The sequence below is a fragment of the Papilio polytes genome, unplaced genomic scaffold, assembly GCF_000836215.1.
Source record: "Papilio polytes unplaced genomic scaffold, Ppol_1.0 DF823731.1, whole genome shotgun sequence".
Classification (NCBI taxonomy): Eukaryota; Metazoa; Arthropoda; class Insecta; order Lepidoptera; family Papilionidae; genus Papilio; species Papilio polytes.
Genome location: NW_013525473.1, coordinates 6,395,961 through 6,407,612, shown reverse-complemented (window position 1 = coordinate 6,407,612; position 11,652 = coordinate 6,395,961).

Genomic DNA, 11,652 nt, shown 5'->3' with positions numbered 1-11,652 from the left:
AAATATTTTATAACTATATAATAGTTTCACACAATCTTACTGGTTTGATTTTTTTTAATGTCACATATGTAGTAACTTATTTAGATGTACTTTAATAATGGATTCAACCGAAAGAGAACCTTGCAAACTTTACCGAATGCTTACCTTTTGCATAACTCCAGCATAAGACAACTTAGAGCTGGCGAGGTAATGGGCCGGCAACACTTAACAGTTACACCAGGTACCGAGCGCCCGTAAACAAGTTTGTATTGCCTCCGCAACATAGACCAAAACATCTCGCACAGACACTTTGTTATAGTGAGGTTAATTTTAAATGGCCTAACAAATTTTTCACGTACATTAACTTTACCGGAAATTATTTATTTGTTTCAAGTATGAGGCGCCTGCAATAAAAACTATTAATTTACCACTTTCATCTTGTATATTTAATCTCAAATTTTGCGGAAACCCTTAGGCGAATACTTATTGCAATTTTAAGCAAAGAACTAAGTAAGCGCATGAATAAATTCCAAAGTGTTTAACAGCACCGTGCGAGATACATTTAAATGTAAACAAGCACATTCGCCATTACACAGCGCGCATTGCGAGCTTTTTCGCCGGAATTATGTTTTTTTAAATTTATGACAGGCTAAAATGCGAAGTTTAAATATCTTGCGCTATCTACTGGCGGCCGGCCAAACTACCTGAACAATAAATAATTCAATCTGTGCAGACCCTATGCTCGGGGCGCGGGACATTATCGTTGGGAATGTTTTAGTGCGCGGATAGCGGGGGGGGGGGCATGACTTTTATTTCATTAACATTTCACACACACATGGAAACATTTACGATCATATTATGACACACACACAGTACCTAGATTTACATTATAGCTACAAGAGAATTGTTAAGTGAATTGGAGATACTACACTAGAACCTCGATAAGTTAAAGTCCAAGGGAAACACAAAATATATTAAGTTATAGAGGTTTTAAATTATCAAGGGTCTACGTTGTAGAGGTTTTGGGCTCTGATGGGAACATATTATTTTTTGAAGTTATAGAGGTTTTTAAGTTACCGAAGTTATCGAGGTTCTAATGTATTTGTAAAACGGTTGTTTTTTTCATGTTAATGGGTCGAATTTGAACCATTAACCGGGTTAGCATGAATTTCCCTACAGCAGAATTCCAAATTAATAAATTTGTTTAGAAATCTTCAAACCTCTTTTAAAGAGGGGCGGGTTTGAAAAATTAATTACGATCCGTTCGTTTAAGACTCGCGAAAAATCTTTGAAAAGAAAGTTTTCCGGCCTCGCTTTTTATTTAGAAGTTTTAAGTGGGGGGTGGAAAAATTCTCACGTCTACAGTTTTAAAAACATCGCGGCTCATCGTATAGTGCTTTTGCAGTAAACAAGTTCAAATCCTAAGAGAATTTTACTTTAAAACATGAGAAAACCAACAAAAGCAACCACGATAGGTACTTCTGCTACGAGTAAACTAATTGTTAGTTGTCCGAGTTTAGATTGAAATTGAAATTCATTCCTTTCGATTAAATTACGAGCAACAGTTCCTGCAGACAAATCGTAGTTTTAATTTACAAAGGCAAAAAACGCTCTCTACCTAAATGTAAGGCTGTACTCGTACATCACTACGCAAGGACAATAAATAAGTTCGTGTCACAAGAAGTCTAGACATAATGTAGACTACCTGAGTCACTCGGGCGACTGCGTCCGCGCCCTTCGTCTTCGCATTACAATTGCCACGAGCCAAAAAATAGTTGATATGGCAAAAGTACATAGATAATTATACGCGAAAGAAGAAAACCAGAAAGCCTTAAGTTCAATATTTTAAATTAAAATAAAGTACGAGGCTAGCTCATAAAAGAGACTACACCAGGATGTTTACCTTCCCTTCGTTACGGTGTTCTTTGCTCGCAATGTTCTGATATGCCACATCCACATCAGAAATTTCGTAGTTCCCAGATATGTTGCGCGTGTCGGAGCTCACCTTGGACTCACCTCACGGACAAACATCTCTCTTCGCCGTAACTACACACTTTTATTGTCTCTTGTTTACTATTTCAATTGTACAGTTTGTTTTACTCACAAACATTATAATAATGTTACCAAGTTAGTATTTATTGCTTTTAAAGGTTATTGCAAAGGTAAATAAGTATTTTATTACAGTAATAACTTTTTACAACAGACTACTAAATTTTGTAGTTACACAGCAATGACGTCAAGTTATTTTTTATCACAATAGTCAGTCCTTTTAAGGATATGAACAAATAGGAAAGAGAACATAAATATATCAATACATAAAGAAAGTAGGTCTTATACAGTTTTCTTTTATTCTAGATTCCTAATAGGTCCGTTAATAAAACGACACCGTTGCTTTCTAACAGAATATACTCTAATTTACTCCCTCAGATAATTGCAAGCTCAAAACAATTCATTACTTCCTCGACACAATCTATTTGAGACAAGGTTTTCCAATGGTTTAAAAAGAAAGCAACAAAATGAAATGTCTTCTCAACAAAGCGACCATTCTAAGTAAGAACAAATAAGACCGCAGTTAAAGAAAATAGCGGCGCGGTCAAGCTTCGAACCGGAAGTCGGGAAGGCGACAGGTGGAGGGCGGAAATGGCGGGAACTTCCGGTCGCGCCGAGAGCCTCCGCCCGAGTGCTATTACGCTGCAGGCCAGTGTCGAACACTTCTGTACACACCTATTATGTTTGACGGGGTCATCAAGTTTCTAATATAAAGATTTAACTCCAAACATTTGGTGAATTTTATAATTTTTCTTTCTTTGCCAAGTAATAAATGCGAGCAATAACTTATTTCGTGAAACAGTTTACAAAACACATGTAAAACCAGAAAGATGACTGAAGGGGGGGTGAGGGTACAGGGGACAGCACACTGGAGAGTGTATTGGGGATAAAACACTGTTGTATAAAATGTAAATCACAAAGCTAGTGTTGGAGTCATGCCAGCCTACCTGCCGCCGCTGCGACCGCCGCCGCGCCGCTCGTAATACACACAACATCGCAATTGCTCTTTTTACGGCTCTGAGATTTTTAACGACACGATCCTTCAACAGTTAGTAAAAGCAGGCCCGCGCCTTTCACTAAACTTTCGCACAACTGTTGTGCGATTGTCGATTGTCTAGCCACTTCAGCTGTTTAGTTGCACAACTAAAAATCGAGTAGTGTGCGCGTCTCCATAGCTCATAGGAATCAAACCGCGACTAAACAAGTGTGCGGTAGTTTAGTTTCAAGTAAAACTTTTTAGCTTTTATAAAAAATATAGTTACTCATTTATTTTCTTAATCTTTTTCTCGATTAAGACACAGTTTTTATTATCATAAAATATAAACGAATTCAATAAGAAAACATTAAAAATATGCAAAGAAACATATCTTGCTATAAAAACTTCAAGGAAGGTTTCCTTGCGTTCAGAATTATTTGTTTTGGCAACAATCCACAAACTAGGTAGTCAGTGTCAGGTACGCTGCAGTGGAGGGAGTCAGAAAAAGCAACGCGAATTCTTACTGAAATATAACTTTTCTTGCTTCGCTGTAAAATGAATACGATCACAAATCTGCAAATATTATTTTCACTTACATCGTTTATTATATTTGAAAGAAAGCTTTTATCTACATGAACCTAAAAATAAACATTCAATAATGTATAAGAGCTATCTCTCAGGTACACGTCGGCTGATCTCTTCGGCGAGCCAAACGATTCACCTTCCTTCTTGGCCGCATTTAATTGTCCGGATCTCTTTAATGGCGTCTTAACTTCGCTGCCGAGATATCCTAACTGCTTAGCGTTTTCCACTTGTGTCGACACAAATTCTTATTTATGTCGAAACCATAGTGGTTATTTATTTTTATCTTTCTAAGCAGTCTTTAGTCAGAATTGTGTGTCGAATCATTCACTTAATATAAATACTGTTGGAGAGTTATTGAAAAGTTTGAGAAATTTCTCGGCCTTACCTTGACCCTATGTTCTGTCTGCAAAGAAAATGTCAATTATGGTTTTCGATTATTTATAAAAATGTTTTGCCAAAAGGATATTCAATAAACAATGTTCTTAGAATAATATGTACTCATATATTCACTTGATTAAATCTTAATATCACACAATTATAGTAGTAAGGTGAATTGGCGAATGTGTCGAAGACAATGGACAACCGCTATCCCCTTAAAGTGAGATCGGTTGTAAGTGGCGAGGCTAATAAAGCCCGGCGCCTCTCGCGGCTAATCTCACGCCTTACCCGTACCGTGTGCATACACCTTAATGTTCCGACACAAATCAAAAACTTAGTAAAACACACAAAATCACATTTATTTAATTTAATTAACGTGCCCATTTATTTTCGGTTAACGAGTAACATAAGCATTTAAAATGGATACACTTCACAATTACCCTGTATTCCTAAATCAAATCATTAACTTAAAATAAAATAAAAACTGTTTTAACACTCTATAAAATAGTGTTATGTAAATAATATAGTTAACTGGCTTCGAATATTTATGACAAACTATAAGTCTATGACTTAGGCCACACGGCAAGAAAGCTCGGCCAGACGATGGGCTTTAACTAATCTTATTATACTTTAATGCTTTTAAGCTCCATTGTGTGGAGTTTGGTCTTAAGATAGCGACGCACGGGGTCAGGTGGGCGTCGGCGATTGAATCAACTCGCTTCACAGACCTAATGCCTCTCTAACTCACCACCGAGCCAAATTAATCAAAACTAATGGTATTTCAAATGTTATTTATTGGTTTTAAATTGGAAATAAAAAAAAAGAAAAGCCTTTCGTTTTAACTTAAAGTTGTAACAAGTCAGTATAATCAAAAGTATACTTAAACTACGAGTATGTCTTAGTCTGAAAGCAAGCGCGGTCTTCAGTGACAAGCTGGAGACCGCATCAGCTGAGCCTTCTCCTTTTGAGCAAGGATCTTTTTTTTTATTGCATTAATATGGTTTGTAAATTATGTTTTTTTTTGTGATTTTTTGGTCGATAAATAGTGTTTTATTTATTCATAATTAACACAACTATTAAGACTGTTTAATATTAAGTAAATGTAATTCATTGCATTAATCAAATATCTTCCAAATAATATTTTCATAAGGTGAACAAATGCTCAGTGATTATTATATCACAAAGAACATCTGTAGTTCCGATATCTATAAAGAAATGGGGACTAACTCAATCTGAGTAATGCTCATGCATAAGACAACAGCGCTGTACAATAACGCGGCGGCAGCACATCGGCAACATCAGCAGGCCATAAGCCTTGCGGGACGTTTGCGCTGAGCATTTTCGTTGAGCATTTTCGTTGAGCATTTGCATGTTGAGCGCAAAAGCAATCCACTTACAGCGCCGCTTACCTGCAGCGTTCGGCCGGCGATCACAACGACATACACGGAGACGTCTTAACGTACTTTCCTTTTTCTAACCTTTAACAATGTATTATTTTTTTCTAAAAAGTAGTTTTATAGTAAAAATCTATGCTACTACAAATAATTTATAAGTTTTAAAATAGATAAATGATATATTAAGCCCTCATGAAGAAAATACAAAGCATTTCGGACCTACTGCACACCATCACTGTGTAACGGCAAATGTTTCGATTAACTTATATTACAAAATCTCGCTATAAAATTATATAACTCTCAATGTATTCCTCATAAATTTTCTGTGTATTCAATAATTAATAAACTCCAGCAATTATTTCACAGTACAAAGAGTTTTAGTCGATGCAACTCCACATCTTTTCACTGTCAATTTGTTGAGGACTTACCTCTTCATAAAGGGGGGTTGGAATTTTTCTTTATTGTCCGGATTATTTGAGCAGCGGCGGAGTTTACGCGATCTCAAGATGGCCGCCGGTGCTTTACGACATTATCAAACTTCCATTCACCTTTATACTGTTATATTAAGTTATTGACGGAAGGAATAAAGGGCTTCGCTTTTAACGAAATGGTTTCAAGCGATTTTACGATAACGCTTGTACATACAAGGAGGTAAATTGAGGAAAATTTATTTACGATCTATGATGTAAGTAGAGATTGCTTAAAAATAAATATAAACAAGTTTACAATATTTAAATGCACAAATATCTAACAACAAGTAAATTTTATCATATTAAATTGTTCTTTTTTTTACACTATTTTCCTACCTGTTATCCATTTATAGGTTTTCTAAACGCATTGTTACAAAATAGCATTTGTGTTCTGAGACACTCCGCGTTCCTGTCCCGACATCCGAGTTCTGGCAACACACGTAATGAAAATGTTCTGTTAGTTTTTGCGCTGCTTCTAATCTGTCGCGGGAGTCCCCGGCGCAGTCGCGGCGCTGCTATATATTATCATTAATGCATCTTGTCAAGCCAGGAGTACATTACAAGGAATACTGAAATCTCTACATTTATTTGGATGCGGCAAATAGCTTTTGCGTTCATCCTATAAATTAAACGAACAAGAAAACAGTTTTTTAATCAATACTCTTCGAACAAAGTCGTGATAATTTGATATTAATTCACTAATTAAATACAAACTAATTCTTAGACTGATGCGATAGTAGATATTTAAACTACCGGCTACCCGCTGCTTGTTTACTCTTTGCTTTATTTACAACCAGCTGTAGCTCGCGACTTCGCCCGCGAGAAATTAAGCAAAATTATAGCCTATCTTACGTTATCACGTAGGTTTTTAACGGTGCAAGAATTTTTGAAATCGGTTCAGTAGTTTTTATAGTTATTTCAATACATACAAAAATCCAAGTAATACACAATAGTAATACAAAGTTGTTCTACAACGATCCCACCTTCAATAAGAAATATTTAAATGATAACGGCTTAACCGATGGATACCGCATCCGACGCTATTCAGTCAATGTAGCGACTAGTTTCATTGCTGGCAAGAGGTAAGAGTCGCACACTGCACTCACCGCGTACCAATGTACAAATTGAAAACGCACGTCGCCGCGCGCACGTTGATTTGTCGACCGTTTTAACATCGCAATATATTTATCGTTTCCCCGACCTCTTGTTCTTTCAGGCGACCTTTTGTTCTAATTCTAAGAGACAATTTATTGTAAGTGCTTGTATGTTTCGGTTTAACTTTTTTAAACTTAAAAACTAAACTTAAATTGTTTCTGCTGTCCTATGTATGTTTAATAGAATTAAATTAATTTTGTTATTTAAATCAAGGCAAATATAATTGTACAAGTAAACTAAACTATTGACTTAAGATTGTACAAATTCCAAGGTAAAATAAATAAATAAATAAATACACATATAAAATAAATAAATCTTTTTCCCTATTAAACATAATCTAGGGGTATAAAACGTTTTAGTAAAATGTCATCAAAAAGTTTTTATGTTAGCAACACCGTCTGTCTGTCATCGTTAGTTCCGAATGACAGGTAGATGGCGCTGGGGGGGTAGGACGAGGGGCGCGGGGCGGGAGCGATCGACAGGAGGAATTAATGTGCCGTCACTAACTCGCCCTCTAACCTCTGACTTTAAAAAATCTCCTCTCTTTCTTAATTTCTACATCATTGCAAGGTGTTATTGAAGTAGTGAAGACATCGTTTTATATCGATGTCGATGTTTACTTATTTTTTTAAGAGTAACCAAAAAGCTGCCGCTATCAAAATTTATTTCAGTAATGTTAATGAAATTGATAAGGAAAGTAACTTTATTATAACACTATACCATTACAAGTCTGTTAATCATCTTACTATTAAAAAGAGTCTAGGCCTATTTAGTTATGTTAAAACCTGTCGTGAATTTCTCTTAACAAATTATGTAACTAATTTTCAGATCATGAAGCATATCTCTAAATTATAATTTCGTGGTTATCGACAATTCCTTTTCCGTCCTTCACGTCACTTACACCTTCGTAGAAACCTCTTAATAACTTGCGGGTGAGAAAGTTTTTAAAAGTGTTTTCTCCGTGCGGCCGACAGGGGCGGGGGGGTGAGGGCGCGGCGGGGAACATTAATTACGACTCCTGTTTCACCACAGCCAGTGCGACTCGTCCACACAGCCTCATTCTACATAAACATTAAAAAACTGTACATGAATGTTAATTTTTTCAGTATGTTAATAACTTAAAATAAAAATCAGTCTAAAAAGCAACTTTCTTTGTATCTGATATCGTAACTGATTCCGCTCCTGTGCTGTTGAAGCTTTTTTCATAACAATTTAAACAGGTGCTTTTAACATTTACACCGCGTTATAGCAATTACCGAATGTCACCGCCAGCATTTTCTATACAGCCCAAATTAAATTATTTCACAGCATTTTACATTACTTCAATATTACGAATAGTCGACTTTATTCGATGGTAAAAAGACATATTATAGCTGCACAATTATATTTGTAAGAGTAAGACGTGAAGCTGACAGGACGAGGTGCTCAAGGTGCGAACGGAATCAAGAAATTCTAAGAAACAAGCACTTCAAGTGTTCATTGTTTAGGTTATATTCACCGAGTGCTTTCAACAACGTTTAAACGCAGTAAATATTTTTAACAAGTAGAAATGGACCGAGTAATTAGATTATTTAGTTCCAATTTTATTAATCTGTTCGGCAATAGTTAATCTTCGTTTTATTAAAACCAAATAAATAAGCTTCAATATTATTGTGTCGAACCAATGTTGATTAAAACACAGGTTTAAAGTGTATTAATTTAAAAATCTCAATGAAAGTGAACCATTTTCAATTAGGGCTTGGAAAATTTCTCACGTAACAAGAAAAAAGTGAGAATTACTTTGAAAGTTTTATCGCTTCAAGGCAGTTTCCCGCGCGAAGTGACGCGGCGGCCATTTTTCAACGCTACGCGTAGGTGCGCCGCGCGCCATAATAAACTTCTTGCCATATGTCTCACAAGGTGGCGGAATGTAGAGTAAAAATTGTAATTTTCTGTAGCGCAACGAACGCTGTAAAGTAGGGAAATAATTTACGATGAGTGGAACATGAAAGCAATTGTTTTTACGTATTCCTTTTCGGCAATAATTAACATGATCAACAATCAACTGATTCGTCGGTTGACTACATTGTAGCAAACAAATTATTTAAAGCTGAAACTAAGAGATTATAATAATCTTAATCTTTATAATTAAAAAACATAGTTAAGTATCCCAACTTCCACTGATATATTTAAAAGCTGAAAAAACACCAAGACAACTTAATCCACGATGATTCAATTTTCCTCAAATATAATAAACTTCCGAATCTCTGTCTCAGAACTTATCCCCATAAAAAGATATCGCGACAGACAACAAAAGGTGAAAATTTTTATCCGAAACGAGCACCTGCTCCTCCAAGTTGCCGAAACTTTGACGAAACTTGAGCGAAACTTCGCTCCGGATGTTGTTATCGGCCGGAAGAGCTTTAGGCGTCTTCCTGTTTTGACGGACGTGAAAAAACTCAAGTTAGCGTAGTTTTAAGTAGAGATGTTTTGAATAATTTACTTTATTATATTACCGGAAGTGCACAATTCAAAGCGCTATAGGAAAGTTGATAAATGACAACGAAATCAGTGGTTTGTGTCGTTGAGTATTTGTTGAGTAGTTAATGGATCATCTTAAATTATTGTAACTAATTAAACAAGATACAATCGATCAAGTGAAACAAAATCAATTAAATATCAGCGCAAATTCCGTGAAGCGACGGTTCATCGATCACTCCATCATTAAGCCGGCTAATCTTACAACTTCCACATTAAACAACAGTTTAAACAATACTCAGGTATTATAATAAATCTTCCGAATTGCCCCCGGCTCTGAGCCCACTCAATATTTTAAAGGACAACTTTGTGAATGTAGCGATAATTTAGTAATTTGAGCTTTAAGTGGTCGTAACAGAGTGAAACGGGCCGTTAGTTGTTTATGTAATGGTGTGCAAAATGGCCGTTGTCGGGGCCGGCACACGGCGGATCGCGTCTGATATTAATCCGTCAGATCGTGATTAGATTCGGTGGCACGGAGTAATATATTCAGTAAGGTGTCAGAGTAGAGCTGAGCCCTTGATGTATCGAGGTATTATTGCGAGTCTCACCGACAAAAGCTTATAACATATATAAGCAAGAATGTTAAAGTTACACCAAACTTATACATTTTTAGGCATAAAGAATTAAAGAAAATGCCATTTCATTCGACGTTAGATCACATATGTTGCCACCGCGAGGCCTGGACCCTTCCTAAAGTTAGTACACCTAGGCCATACAACACCGACTTGTGCATGTTGATTATTAACTTCGGTATACCACTTACACACGAATTTACTATAGTTTTCCAACTTTATTGTAATCCATGCAAAGAGGACCTATATACTATTTATTTATATGGCCAATAACTGCAGCAGTAGTTAACAAGTAATTAAATACGCTTATCCTTAGCCTAATATTGAATTTTATGAGAGATGTTTCTAATATATCGATATCGTCGCGTGCCTAGCCCAAGGGCGGGGCGGGCGGCGCGTGCCCCGGCAAGCTACCGGTGTCTTAGCGCAAGCTTCACTTCACCTTTGGTTGGAAACTTATACAGCCTTAGAGAAATAACCTTGTTCCTAGTGCGTGGTATTCTCAATCAACTAATTCAATTATATCATTTTCAAATCAACTATTTGCTACCTCAATTGCAACTCTAATAACTTTTAAACAGAAAAAAAAATAACAATGTCTATACGGTTTTGCGGCAAGACATTCGATTAGAAAAATATAACTTAAAAATCAAACAGTACTATAATAAATTAGTCCAAAGATTTGGTTATAAAATTCAAAGTATTTCACTCGTTAAGCTTCAAGCCAGTAAACCAGGCAGTAGAGGGCGCAGTAATCGGCTCAAAGACGGCCAGGTGCGTCGCCGAGTGACAGCTTCCCGACAACTAATTTGCAAAGCGGATTCACAACTTCATAATTAGGAAAAGTCAAAGCTGCGGACAAATCATGCTCGAATTATACATTCATTTTAAATTATTTATACATGACCTCGGCTTTTAAGCCTATTAGTGGACAAAGGTAATTAATGTCCGCTTTTCCCAACTGAATGTACAAAAGTTTTGAAACCTGGTTTTAATTATTTTCAAATTTTGTTACTTCGGCAATTCAAATGAAAGCAAAGCTAAGTTTTCAATTAAGATTGCGATGTATTGAAAAATATACAAAAGATCCAATTCTCTAGAACTAAATACTTACTATCTATGAAGTATAAAGCCTTAATTACGTAACAAGCATCTTCTTATAAATCAGAATATAATAACGACTTATCTCCCGTAATGACTGTGTAGGTAGATAATTGCCGCGAGAGGGCGCTTGCAGATTATAGGCCTGCTCTGATCACAGGGCGACTGTTGATTCACGTATCATGATACACCTTGTAATTTGTGGCAGCCCTGCAATTGATGTGAAATCATAAATTATAGGGTTGTCACTTGTTGGCAATCAGTCCTGATGTTACCTGTGTATCGATGTTGCTCCGTTAGAATTATATGCAATTTGATTACTTTAATAAAATGGTACAAAAAAAATAAAATAAAAACGTTATTGCAAAAGTCATCATAAACATGACAAATAAGTAATAAAAAAGTACAGAAAATCCTTTCATTTTATTCTAATTATTGCCAATCTTTTCTAAGTTAAACTTTATAATCTGTGG